Below are 13340 nucleotides of genomic sequence, written 5' to 3' on the forward strand. Positions count from 1 at the left end.
CATTCATGACTTCTTACACATACCGGCATATGGGCATAGTGATGCATTTTTCACTGGCTATCTGGAAAAGGAAATGAAATATTTTATTTATTATTGAAAGGATTTTTGGGAAAATTACTGTTTTCAAACTTACTCATATTTTTGGTAATTTCGGTAAACGATTTGAGTTTTCACTGATACACTTGAAAGGCAGAACTATTTTCAGAAATCATGATTTAAGCTGAGCATTTTATCTTCGAGTTACTTCTTTTATTACTTGATTTATGTTGTTATGAACTGTTGTTGGTTATTGGAGTTAGACCCTGACCTTTCTTTCAGCTCGTCACTACTTTCAATCTAAGGTTAGGTTTGTTACTTATTGAGTACATAGGGTCGGTTGTACTCATACTACACTTCTGCACCTTGCGTGCAGATTCTGGATGTTGATGCTGTTGTATATGGCGGGAGCTGGATCTGAAGACGTACCTGCGTTCCAGTCATTGCTGCCTCTTGTTCATGGTAGCCTTAGATTTATAAAAATCTGTTTATGTACATTTCGAACAGATAATGTATTTATTTCATACCAACTTTGTAATTTTCAATCTTAGAAACTCATGATTTGTACTACCAGTCCCTGGGGTTTGCATTAGAGTCAGGTAAATATTAATGGAATTGGATTGTTGTTAATTGGCTTACCTGACAGGTTAGGTTAGGTGCCATCACGACTTGGTCGATTTTGGGGTCGTGACATCTTGCCAAACCCTTTAACCCTGCCTTCCCTACCATATTTCGGCCCCCTATTCTTCAACTTTAACTCGCTACTATTTAAGTTTTCATCTTCTTTCCAAATTTACTGTAGCATAATTAAATAAAAGTTACTAATTAACTAAGTCATGATTTGATATACATTTTATATAAGAGCTTAAGTTGTATGCAGTAATTACAGAAAAAGTATTTGCATTATCAAGCCATTTATAAAATAATACTAATAAATTATTACGATAAGAATTAATTAGTAACCTGATAAAAATGATAATTAAAGCTATATTATGTTAAACAACACCCATAGTGATTTTGTAAAAATTATATTTCTCTGTCAGTGAAGTTAAACAACACCCATAGTGATTGATGAAAATGTCACACGCCGTATTGGGCGGGATGGATGAAATAGAGACTTGTTTCTAGTATTTTGTGTGACAAGAAGGTACTACCAAAACTTAAAGGTATGTTTTATAGAGCGGTGGTAAGACCGACTATGTTGTATGGGGTTGAGTGTTGGCCAGTCAAGAGCTCTCACATCCATAAGATGAAGGTAGCAGAGATAAGGATGTTGAGATGGATGTGCGGGCACACCGGATTAGATAGGATTCGAAATGAAGTTATTCGGGACAAGGTGGGTGTGGCCCCTATTGAGGACAAGATGCGGGAAACACGACTTAGATAGTTTGGACATGTGAGGAGAAGAAGCACACAAACTCTGGTAAAGAGGTATGAGAGGCTGACATTGGAGGGCCTTAGGGGAGGTAGAGGTAGGCCGAAGAAGAGTTGGGGTGAGGTGATTAGGCATGACATGGCACAATTACAGCTAACCGAGAACATGACCCGTGATAGGAAGGTATGGAGGTCGAAGATTAGGATAGTAGGTTAGGTAGTCTAGATTATTCATACCGGTAGTATTAGTACGTACTCTCGCATTTGGTTGGTAGTAGGCTTATTTGAATACCTGTCATTTCTTTTTTACATTTCGATCATCTTACTATCTTGTTGTGTATGTTTCTTTTACATGGTTTTTCGGTGTTGTCTCGTCTTGTTTCTTGATATTATTGTGGTACCTATGCTTGCCTGAGCCGAGGGTCTATGGAAAACAGTTTCTCTTCTTCCACAAAGGTAGGGGTAAGGTCTGCGTACACACTACCCTCCCCAAACCCCACTACATAGGACTATACTAGATATGTTGTTGTTGTTGTTGTTGTCAGTGAAGTTAAATTCTGAATATGCCATTGGTTTTTGCCAGGTATCATCTGGTTTATTGATAAGCTAAAGAGAAAACAACTAAGGGGAGGGAATATAAGATACTTCATATGGCCCTTTCTATAACATGCATTTCAATTTTTTATAAGCTGGCAAAAAAATGTGGCGGAGATTACAAGCATAGGATCTGTCACAACCCAATTTCACCTGCCAGTCATGATGGCGCCCAACATCACCGCTAGACAAGCCAACTAGTGAATTAAACATATATTTCCTCTTTTAATAAATTTTCTGAGTAATTAAACTTTCCTTATTTGCAAGATTTAAGAAAAATAGAAAGTCTAAATAAATAAACACCAAAATAAAAATTTCAAGACCACAATTCTACTAGTGTATGTGCCAAGACCTGGTGTCACAAGTGTATGAGAGCATCTAGCAGATTATACAAAATTTTCATGTACTGTCTGAAAATAATAGACAGAACACAAATACAAAGAGAGAGAGACTCTAGGGCTGTAGAACGACTCAGGAAGCAGCTCACCACTAGGCCTCGGGATATCGGGGGTGCTCACCGGTAGGACCGCCTGATGCACCTGTCTCAGACCCTGCACAAAAAGTGCATCAAGCGTAGCATGAGCAACATGTACCCAATAAGTATCAAGTCTAATCTCGAAGAAGTAGTGACGAGAGGTCAACTTCGACACTCACTATGGGTCAATAATATAAAGATAAAGATGTTTAAATAAACATTGTTTATGTGATTAATAATAACCTCCTTAACAAGCAGAAATAAATAATTCTTTCATAATTTAATAATTCCCAATAATTCATTTATCTTCACAAGCTGCAATAAAATGTCAAAGCATCGTGTAAATTTTTTTATTAAACACAGATTTATGCCGAGGTCGTACGACCCGATCCAGAGTGATGTGTAAACTACCGAGTGACGTGCGGCACGATCCATAGATGCATCTATCTACTGTCGAGGCGTTCGGCCCGCTCCACAGGAAGAGAAGGATATTTTATAAGCATTTGACTTAAACATTATTAATGATTTATATCCAAAGTAATACAAATTTCATTAACTACCTCTCAAAATTTCTCTAACAAGTTCTAATATAATTTAGGCATTTTAATTTAACAAGTATAGTGCAAAATTTCAAGTAGTTCATGAATTGGGTCCTAAAACTACCCGAACAATAGCATAATAGTAGCTACGCACGGACTCTCGTCACCTCGTACGTACGTAGCCCCCACAATTATGAATAAATATTTATTTACAACACCTATGGAGTAAATTCCCTTTTACAAGGTTAGATAGGAGACTTACCTCGTCTCAAAGCTCACTTCCCGATCACAATCTCGCGTTAAAGCCTCAATTTGGTGCCGAAAAAATCTGAAACTAGCCAAATGTTATATAAGTTAATCAATACATGCTCAATAATTCGAAATTAAATTATTAGATTAATTAACCAACCCAAATTGGTAAAATTCCTAAAATTCACCCCGGGCCCTCGTGCCCGGTTTTCGAAAATATTCGGAGGAAATCATCACCCATAACCTTAAGAACTCAAATATACAATTTTCATCCCATTCCATAACCATTTTCGTGGTTAAAATCTCATTTTTATCAAAACCTAGGTTTTTTTTATCTAAACCCTTGATTTCCACAATTTTCATGTTAAAATCTACCCATAATCTATATATTTAACTCACAATAAATAGAATTAACTTACCTCCAAGTTGCTAGGTGAATACCCCTCTCAAAAAGCTCCAAATGCGCCCAAGAATGAAAAAATGGCCGAGCCCTGTTTTAAGACATTCTGCCCAGCGATTTTTTGCTTCTGCGGTTAGTCAACCACATTTGCAGAAAGGACCTCATAGATGTGATCCTCCCCCTTAGCTGGCTCGTTCGTTTCTGCGACCAGCAGCTCGCTACTGAGAGACCGCTCCTGCGGTGCATGGGTCGCACCTGCAACCTCGTCCGCTCCTGCAATGCCCTTCTTCGCACCTGCGCCTTCGCAGGTGCGGTCCATTTCCCCGCTTCTGCGGTAACTGGAAGCCCCCCTCTTGGCCTCTTCTGCGGCTCGTGGCTCGCTTCTGCGAGCTCGCACCTGCGGCTTCCCATGCGTAGGTGCGGTTACACCAGAAGCTGGGAGTTTTAGCTGTTGCTCCCAAGTTCCAACTTGGTCTGAGCCTCGTCCAATTAACTCCCGAAGCCCCCGGGGCCCCGTCCGAACATACCAACAAGTTTGAAATCATAAAACAGACTCGCTCGAACTCTCGGAATGCATAAAACATCATCAAAACTAAGAATCATACCCCAAACCAAATTGATTCGACTTAGAAATTTCAAATTCTTCAAACTTACTACGAACGTGCCGAAATATACTTAAACTACTCGGAATGACACCAAATTTTGCGTGCAAGTCTTAAATCACCATACAGAACTACTCTTAGGCTCGGAATTTCAAACGGACCTCGATTACTCCAAAACTTACTACAAACCAATTTTAAAGAACCTTAAAACCTTCAAATAGCTAACTTTCACTATTAACCACCGAAACGCTCTCGGGTTGTACAAAACCTGATTCGAACATACGCCCAAGTCCAAAGTCATCATACGAACCTACTGGAACCGTCAAATCCTGATTCTGGGGTCGTTTTCTCAAAAATGTTGATCGAAGTCAAACATAGCATTTTTAAAGCCAACTTAGGGAACCAAGTGTTCCGATTTCAACCCGAACCATTCCAAATTCCGAACTAACCATCCCCGCAAGTCATAAAACAGCAAAAGCATATATGGGGAGTCTTATTTAGGGGAACAGGATTCTAGAAGGCAAAACGACTGGCTGGGTCATTATATTTTCCAACTCTTAAACAAACGTTCGTCCTCGAACGGGTTTAGAATCATACTTGGAGTGTTGAATAAGTGTGAATATCTGCTCCGCATGTCCTCCTCGGCCTCCCAAGTCATTTCCTCAACTGGCGAACCTGCCTATCAACAATGGCAATTGGTTCCTCTTCATAACCCAGGCTCTCATCTAACTGAACCGTGCTGAAGTCTAACATATGAGACAGGTCGGCATGATACTTCCGGAGCATAGATACATAGAAAATCGGTTGAACTCCTGATAGACTAGGAGGCAAAACAAGCTTGTAAGAAACCTGCCCAACTCGTCTCAACAGCTCAAATGGGCCTATAAACTGTCACGACCCCAATTTTCCTCCGTAGGATGTCATGATGACACCTAGTCTCTAAGACTAGGTAAGCCTATCAATTATGCAGAATACAAAACTGAAACTCAAATTTCAACATATAAAATAAATCAAACCGTGATTCAAATAGTCACAACTCTCAAAACCCGGTAGAAATAAGTCACAAGCTTCTAAGAATTTATTCTAAGTGTCTCTATACATCAGAGTCTAAAGAGAATAAGGAAAGAAACACAAAAAGGATAAAATGGGACTCCGAGGTCTGCGTACGCTGGCAGATATACCTTGAAGTCTCCGCGTACGGCTAGTTCACGAATGCCTGGTCTGATAAGAAGTACCTGAATCTGTACAAAAAGATGTGCAGAAGCGTAGTATGAGTACACCACATCGGTACCCAGTATGTGCCAAGCCTAACCTCAGTAGAGCGGTGACGAGATCCGGTCAGGCCCTACTGGAATAATAAAAGACAGGGAGAAAAGTTTAACAATATAATAACAATAATGACAACGGGGATAAATCAAGTAAGTAGTATGTCACTATTTAACTACACAGAATAAGGGCAATTAATACCTCGTGGAAGGGAAACAAAAATTTACAACTTTAAGAAAAACACCAAAAACAAATAACCAAAGGCAACGCAGCCATAAAGAAATATCAACAAGGGCACTCCCGAGGTACCGCCTCGCAGTCCCAAATCATAAATAAATTCACAAAATCTCATTTCCTTATATCACCGCGGGAGCCTTCAAATTTAATTTTGAAGAAAATATTTTTCCCGAAATAACCTCCCGTATTTTAGCCACCCTTATCACACCGCATGACTTCTAGTAGTTTCCATACTAGCCACGCGTATCAAGCCACCCTTATCTCACCGCATGCGGTTCAACACCCAGACCTTCTGCCACCGCATGCGTATCAATATCACAATATATCATAATTTGCACCTCAAGTGCCCAAATATTTTAATTTGCCAAAATAAATCAACAACAACAATATTTTCCGTAATAAAGAGCTCACGGCTCATGCCAAAATAAATCAACAATAATATTTTCCATAATACAGAGCTCACGACTCCATCACAATGAGTACGAAAATCTCACAAAATATTCAGCAAAAATAATATTTCACAAATTTAACACTTTGTCTAAATATCAAAATTTTAAATGTAAAATACTTCATTTTTAATAATATTTAAATTAAGAAATCCATCCTTCAAGTAATGCACAGAACAAAAGAAACAGAGTTTCAACTAAACAGGTAAAACACTTAGCAAGAACTAGTCAGACAAATTAAAATACGAAAATATATTAATGATGATGAATATAACAGAATAAAATAATTTAATTAATATGCAATAGTGCTCTACAAAATTTAAAGACATAATCTTCCATATTTAGCTCGTGTACACACTCGTCAACTTGTGTACACGACTTTCAACACATCAACATTTTCCTATCAATACCAATAATAAGGGGAATTTCCCCCACATAATGTTAGACAAGTCACTTACCTCGAACCGGGTAATTCTTTACTCTGCTATGCCTTTGCCTCGTGAATTGGCCTCTGAAAGCCTCGTATCTAGTCATAATTAATTCTATTCAATCAATACAAATTATTGGAATTAATTTCATATGAAAATACTAATCTTTTAACAAAATCCGAAATTTAACTCAAAAATCGCCAGTGTGGTCCACGTCTCGGAACTCGATAAAAGTTACAAAATATGAATGCTCATTCAACCACGAGTTCAACCATACAAATTTTACCAAATTCCGACATCAACTCGACCCACAAATCTTCAATTTAAACTAAGAGGGTTTTCTAAATCTTCCAACTTAAATCACCAATTAAATGTTAAAAACAATTATAGATGCGGGTAATTTGACCAAAAATTGAGTTAAGAACACTTACCCCAATGTTCTCCTTGAAAAATCTCCTGAAACTAGCCTCACCTGAGCTCTTAAAATCCAAAAATGGGTGAAAATGGCCAATCCCCGAATTATAGGTTCGGCCCAAAATTTCGCACCTGCGCTGCCCGGCTTCCTCCCAATTTTCTGCTTCTACGTCCTTCTCTTCGCACCTGCGACCTCGTAGGTACGGGCAAATTCTTCACACCTGCGAGAACTGCCCAGTCCTACTCTTGGCTGCTTTTGCGGTGGAATGTGCGCACGTGCGGCTTCACACCTGAGATCAAAAGCTTTGCATGTGCCATCACACCAGTAGGCAAAATTTCCAGCAGTGGTTTTAAGTTCGTATTTGATCCGTTAACCATCTAGAATCCACCCGAGGCCCTCGGGACCTCAACCAAATATATCAACAAGTCATAAAACATCATAGGAACTTAGTCGAAGCCTCAAATCGCATCAAACAATGCTAAAACCACGAATCATACCCCAATTCAAGCTTAAGGAACTTAAGAAACTCCAACTTCTACATTCGATGCCGAAACCTATCAAATCAAGTCTGATTGACCTCAAACTTTGCACACAAGTCATAAATGACAAAACGGAGCTATGAATATTTTCAGAACTGGATTCCGACTCCGATATCAAAAAGTCAACTCCCCAGTCAAGCTTCCAAACTTAAATATCTATTTTAGCCATTTCAAGCCTAATTTAGCTACAGACTTCCAAATAGTTTTTCGGACACGCTCCTAAGTCCAAAATCACCATACAGAGCTATTGGAATCATCAAAATTCTATTCCGGGGTCGTTTACACATAAGTCGACATCCGATCATTATTTTAACTTAAGCTTTAAACCTTGAAATTAAATGTTCCGATTCATTCCAAAACCTCACCGGACCCGAACCAATCACCCCGACGAGTCACAAAACAACTATAAAGCATAAGTTGAGCTGTAAATGGGGGAACATGGTTGTAATACTCAAAATGACCAGTCGGGTCATTACACCCTCCCTCTTAAACAAACGTTCATCCTCGAAGGGGTTTAGAATTATACATGGAGTGGTGAAAAGATGAGGATAACAGCTACGCATATCATGCTCGGTCTCCTTTGTCGCCTCCTCGACCGGATGACCCCTCCACTGTACTTTCATTAAAGCAATGCTCTTCGATCTTAGCTTTCTAACCTATCTATCCGAAATTGCCCCTGGTTCCTCGACGTAAGATAGACCCTTGTCCAACTGGACTAAGCTGAAGTCTAACACATGAGACGGATCGTCGTGATACTTCTGGAGCATGGAAACATGTAACACTAGATAAACTGCAGAGAGACTAGGTAGTAGTGCAAGTCTGTAAGCCACCTCTCCAAATCTCTCAAGAATCTCAAAATGTCCGATATACCTCGGGCTCAACTTTTCCTTCTTTCCGAACCTCATAACTCCCTTCATAGGCAAAACCCGGAGCAAGACCCACTCACCAACCATGAATGCAACATCATGAACCTTCCGAACCGCATAACTCTTTTTTCTAGATTGGGCTGTAAGAAGTCAATCTTGAATCAACTTAACCTTTCCCAAAGCATTCTGAACCAGGTCTGTACCCAATAGTCTAGCCTCGCCCGGTTCGAACCAACCCACTATATACCGGCACCGTCTACCATACAAGGCCTCATACGGAGCCATATAAATGCTTGACTGATAACTGTTGTTGTAGGCAAACTCCGTAAGTGGCAAGAACTGATCCCAAGCACCCCCAAAATCCATCACACATGCACGAAGCATATCCTCCAATATCTAAATAGTGCGCTCGGACTGTCCGTCCTTCTGAGGGTGAAATGTTGTACTTAACTCCACATGAGTACCCAATTCATGTTGTACGGCTCTCCAAAATCATGATGTATACTGCGTACCCCGGTCAGAGATGATAGACACCGGTATGCCATGAAGCCTAACAATCTCGCGAATGTAAACCTGAGCCAGCTGCTCCGAAGAGTAAGTAGTAACCACAAGAATGAAATGAGTTGACTTTGTCAATCTATCCACAATCACCCAAACTGCTTCGAACTTTCTCTGAGTCAGTGGGAGCCAACAACGAAATCTATAGTGATCCGTTCCCATTTCCATTCTAGAATCTCTAACTTCTGAAGCAATCCACCCAGTTGTTGATGCTCATACTACACCTGCTGACAATTTAGGCACCGAGCTTCATACTCCACTATGTCTTTCTTCATCCGCCTCCACCAATAGTGCTATCTCAAGTCCTGATACATCTTTGCAGCACCCGCATGAATGGAGTACCGCGAGTTATGAGCCTCCTAGAGAATCAACTCACGCAAGCCATCTACATTTGTTACACATAGCCTTCCCTGGGCACTATCCTTATAGGCTAAAACTCAATATTTACAGCACGAATATGATTAAATATGCGCAGAAACACATGAAAGAATTATCAAATAAGCCTAACATACATGACTCCCTATTAATACTATAGGTAAAAAAAAATTAATTTCACAAAGGGAGAATTTAAACTCATAATTGTTTTCTTTTACCACAAGGACCTCGTCCTTATATAACTTCCATCGCGGCTTGTAGCCCATTTTAAATATTTTACATCATATAAAAATGCGAGGATCTCGTCCTCAACTCTGAATTACAAGTATTTTATACATTGTGCCAACTAAAATTTTCCATTTCCTTTCTTTCTTCTTTTTAATAAATTCCGTAAATATTTTCCACAATACATAATGAACCCCCATACCCATAGGGCATATAATTCAAAAAATTGAAATCAATTATTCCTAAATCACATCAAAATCCATTGTAGTGAGTAACAGAAAGTCACGTTTGGACTCATAGCCCTCAATAGTGTTCAAAACAACATGATAGACACGGGCTAACACTATGAAATCTCCCAACAGGGATAAACACGTGAGTGGAGGACAAATTCACAAACTCACTATATAAAGAGCATGAAAAGAGCGTTCACCTTGATAATCAGAGTCGAATCAAAATAAGAATAGTGATCCTCTATTATAAATTAAATCATACTTGTAAAGACACCATCTGGTGTATCGGCCTCAGCCAAATCATAGCAATTATATCAATGGGTCGGGCCTCCCCCTCTTGGGCGCTCTCTACCCGCATGTCCTCCACCCCTAACTGGCTGTGCACGCGGAGTATTAACTAGAATAAAGCCTGTAGCCTGAATATTCTGATGAAATCCGCCTCTCCCAAGTATGTGACAATCTCTCATGATGTACCTAGTATCACCACTCTAATAACAACCCCTCTGTAGGTTCGGCTGCTCATACTGAGTTTGTGCCGGATAACTGGAATAACCTTTATAGGAACCCCGTGCCGGTGGTGCATTAAAAGAACTTACTGGAACACCCCGAGTATTCTAAAATTATTTCCATGACCTTGCTGATACTAAAATATAGAATTATTAAGGACGTAGGAATACCGCAAGTCCCAACATCATCCCATACAAATATCAGCTCTTAATCATATACAAGTTTCGAAGAACTTTTCAATACCACATAAATACATCTCAGGCCAAAACGGATATAACACATGACCCCGCAATCTGATCGTTGATAGTGGACTCCCCTCACTTGGTGCGAAGCCATAGGACACATTCCGATGATCCACAATACTAACCTTAATAGCTTGTATGACAATGGTCATAAGACACCTCAAATCATTTATGTGGCTCATGTCATCCTCGTGATAGCTAAACTCGCTTCCTCCAGTGTCTTGGTTGCTAGTATGTACCCTTCGCTAAATAGAAGTCCCATACGAACCACATAATCTCTAATACCACCAACTATCTTCAGATCTACATCCACCTCGTGACCCTACTATTATTGTGACGATTAGGCAACTAATTAAACCTTCTAAAATTGTACCTATCAACTAGATGTCAGAACCTGCTGCACCCCCATGTGCACAACTAAATGATCTCTAAATACTTCTGTATCCTTGATCTGGACGACACGTGGTAACAATGGTTGAGCTACCCTTGATCCCTTATAACCCTTTGTAGTATCACGAATCATTGGAGCATAGTTGATACTGAGTGCGCAATTTCATACACGAGTATATGCAAAAGAACATAAGATATATGCTTCAAGCTGAATAAATGCAGCACGATAAGGAATGAAAGAAGTGGAAATTTTCCTACTAGCTCTGTAGCCTCTCGAAGATAAGTACAGATGTCTCTGTACCGATCTTCAAGACTCTACTAAACTCGTTCATGACTCGTAGAACCTATGAACCTAGAGCTCTGATACCAACTTGTCACGACCCAACATAGGCGTCGTGATGGCACTTAGTCTCTAAGATTAGGTAAGCCGATTACAATTACATTTCGAAGCCATTTTTTTTATAAATTAATAATCGAAACCCACTGTGGAAATAATTATAATAACCTTCCAAGACTGGTAATACTAAGTCACAAACTCTAACTGAATACATGCAATGATATCAAGGATCGAATATACAATACTGTTTGAATAAGAGTTGACAGTATAATAAAATAAAAAGACTCCAAGGGACTGTGACGACCAAGTAGCTCTACCTTGAATCCTAGCAATCACACTTTAACTATGTCCGAGTCCGATAGCTCCAATACCTGGCTCTGCACAAAAATGTGCAGAAGTGTAGTATGAGTACACCACGATCGGTACCCAGTAAGTATCAAGACGAACCTCATTGGAGTAGTGACGAAGTACAGTCGAGATACTTACTAGTCTAATAGCCTGTGCAATATGGTATACAAAAATAATAGGAAAAAAATAAAAATGATTGCAACAATAATCAACCAGTGATATATACACAACAGGGCGACAAAAACACCATAAATATTGCGCAACAAATAATGAATACAAGTACAACCAATTAATCAAGTCTAACGACCCGACTTATCGTTTTATGAATTAGCATCTTGTTTAGCAACTTAAGGTCCCAAGCAGCTTGTGTATTATGACTTGCGTGTGTGATCGAGTTTGATTTTCGGATGATTCGGGTTAAAAATTGGAAGCACAATTCTTATTTAAGAAGCTTAAAAGAAAAGAATTGACTGGAGAGTTGACTTTTGAGAAAATGACCCAGGAATAGAGTTTTGATTATTCCAATAGCTTCGTATGGTGATTTCGGACTTAGGCGTATTCCCGGAATTGGAGTTGGAGGTCCGTAGAACAATTCAGCGAATTTTGGCGAAATTAGAAAGTTGATGTGTGCTAATTATATTATTTTATGTGGAGACGAGGACAATTAATATGATAGATATCAATTGGATATGATAATAAGTGTACGAGGCATTATATAAGTGATTTATGGTCTAAGAAGATCCCCAAGGCTAAGTCAAGTTGGAAATTATACGATGGGGTAAAGTTTCAAGTGAGTTCGCACAAGACCTAAATTTAAACGAGCATAACTCTCAAGATATGAAGCGTTATATAGTGTATAACCTATCAAACAAAAGGTGTATGTGCCTAGTTTCTAATTATTCACATAGTTTGTCATTTGGAGATTTTTACAAAAAGTTATGACCTTTTTACTAAAGGGTGGCATAATAGCTACGCGAGCCTTGCGTAGCCTACGCAGCATTGTAGCATATCCTACGCAGCATAGCAGCGTAGCCTACGCACCATGCAAATCCAGCAGCTTCCAAATGAAGGGGGATAGAAGTCTACCCTGCATAGCCTTTGTGCGTAGCCTATGCAGGAGGCTACGCAGCTTCAAGGGACATTTTAAAGGGGCTGAAACAAGGGGTTTAGAGAGAGAAAACATTAGTTCTTCAACTTGGAATTGATTTCTAGAGAGGATGAGCTCTTTCTCCATGGATACACTTCAAGGTAAGTTGTTTTGGCACAAGGATGATTATATAACATCATTTAGTGATAACACTAATATTATTATGGATCAAATCCATAGGAAATGGGTTGAAACTTCAAGAACACCAAAAAGAGGAAAAGTGAGATTCTTCCACCAATAGGTAATCCTTTCACTTGAGCTTCATATATATGTCATATTTGAGTATGGGTAGCATTTTTATGAGTTTTATTTAAAGTTATAATGGGATATTGCATGAACCCTAAGGGTGGGTCTTGAGAATGCTATTTTTGGTAAAGATAGGTGATTAGGAGTATGATTCTTGGGTGTAAGAGTATTATTTATACATACACGTACCAATAAGGTTTATGGAAAGATTATTGAGTTCAAATGGGTAAATATTGAGTTGTGGAATGAAGGAAATCTTGTAGAAGAAC

At 39.2% G+C, this 13340-nt stretch overlaps 1 pseudogene; it reads right to left on the reverse strand.

The window, feature by feature from the left end:
* LOC104113129 (tropinone reductase homolog At5g06060-like) overlaps window positions 1-13340 on the reverse strand; it is a 192607-nt pseudogene that overhangs the window by 89113 nt on the left and 90154 nt on the right.

This window comes from Nicotiana tomentosiformis, chromosome 6 (assembly GCF_000390325.3).
Source record: "Nicotiana tomentosiformis chromosome 6, ASM39032v3, whole genome shotgun sequence".
Lineage (NCBI taxonomy): Eukaryota > Viridiplantae > Streptophyta > Magnoliopsida > Solanales > Solanaceae > Nicotiana > Nicotiana tomentosiformis.